Raw genomic sequence first — 7,142 nt, 5'->3', positions numbered from 1 at the left:
CAGTGTACATAAAAGATACGTTCATGAATCATAAGGTACAACACTTGATGGTAGTCATAGAATACAAATAAGCAATCGGGAAACAATATCAATATAAATCGTAAGGATACAAGCAACAAAGTTACAGTCATGCAGTCATTAGAATAAAATAGAATAGAATATTTTATTGGCCAAGTGTGATTGGACACACAAGGAATTTGTCTTGGTGCATATGCTCTCAGTGTACATAAAACAAAAGATACGTTCATCAAGGTACAACATTTACAACAGAAATGATGGTCAATACATCAATATAAATCATAAGGATTGCCAGCAACAAAGTTACAGTCATACAGTCATAAGTAGAAAGAGATTGGTGATCGGAACGATGAGAAGATTAATAGTAGTGCAGATTTAGTAAATAGTTTGACAGGGTTGAGGGAATTATTTGTTTAGCAGAGTGATGGTGTTCGGGGAAAAACTGTTTTTGTGTCTAATTGTTCTGGTGTGCAGTGCTCTATAGCGCTATTTTGAGGGTAGGAGTTGAAACACTTTATGTCCAGGATGTGAGGGGTCGGTAAATATTTTCACAGCCCTCTTTTTGACTCATGCAGTATACAGCCTCAATGGAAGGCAGGTTGGTAGCAATTGTTTTTTCTGTAGTTCTAATTGTTCTCTGAAGTCTGTGTCTGTCTTATTGGGTTGCAGAACCAAACCAGACAGTTATAGAGGTGCAGATGACAGACAGAGCAAAACATACTCTCAAAATTCCAAATGTATCTCTGGCTCTCAAAAGTTATGAACTCCTGACCAAATTGATCACACGTATTTAATTTCAGATTTTAAAGCTAGTACCTTTTTTTTGTCTATTTCTGAGTAGATATGCATAGAATTGCATTGTTAAATTACACATATAGATATAGGAGTAGAAATAACTGGTAGTCATAATGGCTGGATTTTCTGTAACAAGGCCTATTTGCATTCTCTCTTTGATTCCTTTTATACTCTTCTCTGACCAGTTACTGAAAATCAGCATTTTTTTGACATTTTGAGGCACAAAAATGAAATTGTAGAGCCCTAAAAATAGGCTTAATGTGCTTTTTAAAAAATTTCCTTAAAATCTAGGGAGGAAAAATCTTTTCCAGAAGAATTAAACAGCTCTTGCCTCCTCCCTGCTTACACCCATAGCCCACAGGCTTTCTAAAAATGTTAACTGCAGGCTCCTGCCACCAGGATCATGTTAACTCCTGATTCTTGACTATGCTAGCTAAGGAAGTCAGTATTCCTTTAATAAAAATAGTCTTAAAAATAAACTTCATATACATTTGTAACTGACAACATATTTTGCTGCCATGTGCTTTATTGATCTCTAGCTCTGGAGACAAACTGGATTGATATGTTTACCACATGGTCTATTGGAGAATCAATACGTAGCAGTGTGGTGTCTATCATACTTCATTCATGGGCATTCAAAGAAACTGATTCAATCTATTCTACGGTTACTATACCTCTGATGGAGGATTTATGACGTCTGGCCATTGCAGATAATGCTGATATTTCTCAGGAAGAGGTTCCACCCAGCTTTGGTTGGGTGCCAGAAAATTTCAGCCTTTCAACTCTCATTTTTCTAATACATTAATATATGAACTAATACTTTAATACATGTATATGGCTTTGCATCTAATCTGATTGTGCCAACAAAACTGGCCATTGCTAGGTGTGGGTGGTTAGGTGTAGATTCTTTTGTTCTTCCACTAGCAGAAGGCGTATGGTCAGCTTATGCATTTTTCATGGTCTACAGTGATGAGGTCTGCTGCTGGGAGTGAAAGCAGTGGCAGGAAAGAAAGAACAATAACAAAATTATTCCAGATACTAGTTGACATGCACTTTAGAGCAGCATCTTCACTAATGACTCATAGCATCTTCTATAGTCATCTAAATGTCACAAATCAGTACTAGGAAAAGGTCATAGACTGTAGAAAAAAAATCTGTAGATGGAATAATGGAACTTTGCTGTCAAAAAGGAGGTAAAGTATCCCTATCCCCAAGTAATTCTTTTTTACATCACCTATAATTTTTTTAAAAATTGTTGTTATGATCACTTTGTTAAAAATACATATCCAAACTGAAAATACTGAAAAATCACATAACTCTGGTGATATAGGTGTATATGAAATGTTCACATAATATAGTGCAGATGTTATAAACATTGAAAATATATAATAGCAGAATACTCTTACCTACATATATTACCTATTTGGTGCTTAACAAAAAATGTTTTCAGTAGAAATTTCATTGCTCCTTTGTACCTTGAAGCAAACTTGAAGGGATATGGAAATTTAAAGCAGCACAAACAATGTAAATTTGTGCCTACAAGTACAAGTTAGATGCTCCGTGTCTAAGTGGGCGATGAGCACCATTGTTTGGAAACCTTGCTGAAAGGCAGAAATTGCTAGGTAACTTTAGGCCAATCATTCTTTTTCAGTCCAACTACTTCACAGATCTGTTGTTCTGAGGAAAGCTAGAAGGAAATCCTATGTAAGTCAACTTGACTTGGATGAAAGACAAGATAATAAATCTAATGCTTCTTTAATATATACCTGACTTTCTTGGTAGGAATTGCAAACACAAACCTAGCAGTAAGATAATTTCAACTAATACATGGCAAATTTATTTCAGAAGCAGTTGCAAAAGAAACATAGACTAAGGTTCCAGTTATGACAATCATATAACATTTTCTATAGCGAAGCATATACACTGGATCATGGAGAAAGCTAGGGAGTTCCAGAAAAACATCTATTTCTGCTTCATTGACTATGCTAAAGCCTTTGATTGTATGGATCCAACAAATTGTGGCAAGTTCTTAAAGAGATGGGTATACGAGACCATCTTATTTGTCTCTTGAGAAACCTGTATGCGGGTCAAGAAGAACAGTGAGAACTGGACACGGAACCACTGATTGGTTCAAAATCAGGAAAGGAGTCCAGCAAGGCTGTATACTATCGCCCTGCCTTTTTAACTTATATGCAGAGCACATCATGAGAAAGGCAGGGTTGGATGAATCAAAAGTTGGAATTAAGATTGCCGGGAGAAATAACAACCTCAGATTTGCAGATGATACCACTCTAATGGCAGAAAGTGAAGATGAACTAAAAAGCCTCTTGATGCAGATGAAAGAGGAGAGTGCAATTCTCCTGCCCTCTCGATTCCTGGCAGATAGATGGGGAAGAAATGGAGGTAGTGACAGATTTTATTTTCTGGGTTCCAAGATCACCGCAGATGGGGACTGCAGCCAAGAAATTAAAAGATGCTTGCTCCTGGGAAGGAAAGCTATGGCAAATCTAGACAGCGTACTAAAAAGCAGAGACATCACCCTGCCAACAAAAGTGTGTATAGTCAAGGCTATGGTTTTCCCAGTTGCAATGTATGGCTGTGAAAGTTGGACCATAAGAAAGGCTGAGCGCCAAAGAATTGAGGCCTTTGAACTCTGGTGCTGGAGAAGACTCCTATGAGTCCCTTGGACTGCAAGGTGAACAAACAAGAGGAGATCAACCCTGACTGCTTTTTAGAAGGCCAGATCCTGAAGATAAAACTGAAATACTTTGACCACCTAATGAGAAGGAAGGACTCACTGGAAAAGAGCCTAATGCTGGGAAAGTTTGAGGGCAAAAGAAGAAGGGGACGACAGAGAATGAGGTGGCTGGATGGAGTCACTGAAGCAGTAGGCATGAGTTTAAATGAACTCCAGAGGATGGTGGACGATAGGAAGGCCTGGAGGAACATTGTCCATGGGGTCACGATGGGTCAGACACGACTTTGCAACTAACAACAACAACATAGCGAAGGATTTAAGGCTAAAGAAATGATATTGGACGAGCTAGGCTTCTTCTCCAAGATACGTTATTGTAAAAATTTAAATGTAAAAAACTATTAGAAGACACGAAAATACCATCATCGGGGGTAAAGGTAAACATTGCACCGATACTAAAGGAGAACTCTGATAGCACGCTAATTTAAACTGTAGGCCTATATCTCTTCTAAATACAGACTATAAGATATTCACATCAATAATAGCCACTTGTCTAAAAAAGTTTTTAAATGAGTTTATTCACATCGACCAGAACGGTTTCTTACCAAAAAGACAGATGCAAAAATAATATAAGAATAATACTAGATCGGGGTCACCAACCTTTCGGACCTCAGGGACCACTAAATTCATAATTTTAAATCCTGTGGACCACTAATATGAATTTTTAAAAAAGAAAAATAGTATTTAGTGCAATATAAAAAAATGCAAATAATTTTTCTGTGGACCACCAAAATTTTCTCACGGACCACCAGTGGTTCATGGACCACTGTACTAGATGTTTTAGAATATTGTGAGATACATAGTGGTACACAGGTGGCACTGCTATTTTTAGACCCTCAAAAAGCATTCAATAACTTTAAAGTATATGGAATTTGGCGACAAATTGTAAAAATTTAGACGTGACCATAACCTTGTTACATTCAACAAATAATGGGAGAGTTACTGAAAAAGCCCAACAGTCACATTTGACTTTCAAAAGAACAGATTCCCTTCCTCCATGGTTTTTAAAGTGGGACTAAATAAATTAATAGAGGAATAAATTAATAGCTGTCAATTGCTAGTAATAGTGATGGTTGTATAGCAAATTTTGAGCCAAAGGCAGCATAGTTTAAGTATTGGTTGCTAGGGAACAACAGTGGAAGACTGTTATAACCCTCATATTTGAATGTTCCCCTTTGGTTACCTATCCATGGATTTTGGAAATGTAGTTGGACATAAGCTGAATATAAGTCAGCCATAGGATATGACTGTCAACAAGACCAATGCCATTTTAGCAAGTCATAGGAAAAAATAGATTAATTTAGAAAAACTTTTTTTCTAAATTAATCTTCATTTATTGTGATTAGTTTAAGGGACCATATTTTTTTTAAAAAAAATACACAGATTGGATCAGGCGCAAAGACAGATAGTGAAGGTAGAATGAACTGGAAACTGTTTTATAAAGGAGTGAGAAACTGGGTAGTTTTAGCAAGGAGAAAATAATTGACGCATACAGTACTCTTCAACTGAACTACTCTTCATTTTCTAAAAGTCATATAGAAGAAGGCAAAACCTGATCTTGCTCTATTTATGTTATTCTTTTCTCTATGAGAGTTTCAAGAGAGATTCCTGCTGAGAGAGCCTTTAAATTCTCTGTTTTTATGATATCATGATCCTATATAATTAATGCAGTACTGTTTTTAATCTTCCTGGTGGATTTGATAAAAATATAACCCATCTTCTAATGAGTCTTGAATGGGGAATTTGTAGTCCTTCAGAAAACATTGAACTCTCATCATTCCTTGTCGGCCATTGGTTAAGGGCAGGTAAAAGATAAAGCTGAACAAAGCTGAAAGACCATATCTTCCTCATTCTTCCTCTGGATATTGCTTGAAGGTCTACATGTTTATTTTTGTAGTTCAGGGAGTCATGTAAAATTAAATGAGGGAATCACATAATATAACTTCTATTTTTTTTTGTCTCTGATGAAAAGGAAGATGGATTGAATATGCTACTCTAAAAATTGCCCCTGTATATCTCTTTCTTCAGTATTGTTCAGCACCAGGCCTGGATAGCTCCAAATCTAATGCATTTTGTAAGGTTACCTAATAAGCTTTTTGAGGTAGATCAGGAAGCAGCCATCACAAGAAATACTAGAATTTTACTTAATTAATATAAACATTAGTTAATTAATATAATATAAATGCAACAGAATTGTGACAGTATGACACTATGTCTCTTTCCCTCTCTCTTATACAAAATAGAAAATAATATCAAGGCAGTCACAACTTCCTTTATCCAATTTTCAAGACCAAATTTCATGTTTTCCTAAAAGTTATCACATATTTCCTTCATGGCCATCTCCATATTCCTGTACATCTAAACTTTAAGAGTCATGAGTTCAATTCCCATTAATGTGTGGCTCTCCTAGAAACATCTGGGGCTACATACACCTGATAGGTTTCAAGTAAAATGCTTATGTACTATTCCAGATGGTCAGTATAAATAAAAACACCACATAGGATTCTCAAGGGTATAGAGACATGCTTCTCATTTTGCAAGGTCTGTTTTTTTCTCCCCAAGCATCCAGAAACTGATTCACCTGCAAAGATCTAGAAAGTTCCAGCAGTGCAGAATTTCTTCTATATCTCTTTGTTTTAGTTGGTGTTATTTGCTAGATTCCTACTGCTTTCTTCCTTTCCTCTGGAAATTAGCTTTCAATGTGATGCTTCTGTACAGCCATTTTGTTTGAATTAATAAATCCACCGATATTGATCAAAACACACACTCCTCAAAAATCTGCACAGTAATAAAATAGATTATTAGATTATGTCTGTGTGGGTGGGTGTATTATCCATGCTATGTTTGCAACATGGCTTGACTTACAACATCCTTTAGTTGAAAAATATCCAAAAGCTTCAACTGTTGGAAAATGTGACAGCTAGGTTGCTAATTAGTGCCCAAAATTGCCATTTCAGAAATCCACTCTGGTTGTTAATTTCTTTCTAGGCATAATTTAAGGTGTTGATGTTAATTTTTAAAATTGTAAGTGGCTCATGGCCTATCTGAAGGATTGTTTTTCCTGTGACATACCTATCTGGACATTATGATCTGCCATAGTTAAGGTTTTTGCAATATGCCTCCTTTTCAAGCAAAGTGTTAATTGAGTACGTGACACAAAGCCCTCTGTTATTTAAAAATCTGGTTGCTTCATTATTTTAATAGACAAACTTTTGATATACTGTATATAATATTGTATCTAACTTAAACGTATAAATGTGTGTTTGTATATACTGTGTACACACAGAGAGCCTCCCTCTCACACACATACAGTGACATTTTTAGCTTCTATCAGTGTTTTATGAATTGAAAAGCACAAAACAAATTGCATCCATAAAGATATAAACCTGGTAAAACAACAAATCCAAATAATGGTATCAATACAGTTGGTTTATGATTTCTATTCTATTTACTAGGTTAATCCTGGTTTGCTCTTAAATGTTTTTAGCTTTTTTTAATGAAAATTCATCTTTCTTTTCTTAGTTTCTATTATATAAAAGCTGCCTTCTCCAAGCATTTAATGAGGTCATATGAG

This window comes from Ahaetulla prasina, chromosome 6 (assembly GCF_028640845.1).
Source record: "Ahaetulla prasina isolate Xishuangbanna chromosome 6, ASM2864084v1, whole genome shotgun sequence".
Taxonomy (NCBI): Eukaryota; Metazoa; Chordata; class Lepidosauria; order Squamata; family Colubridae; genus Ahaetulla; species Ahaetulla prasina.
The sequence above is the reverse complement of the archived record's forward strand: the minus strand, read 5'-3'. Positions refer to the sequence as shown.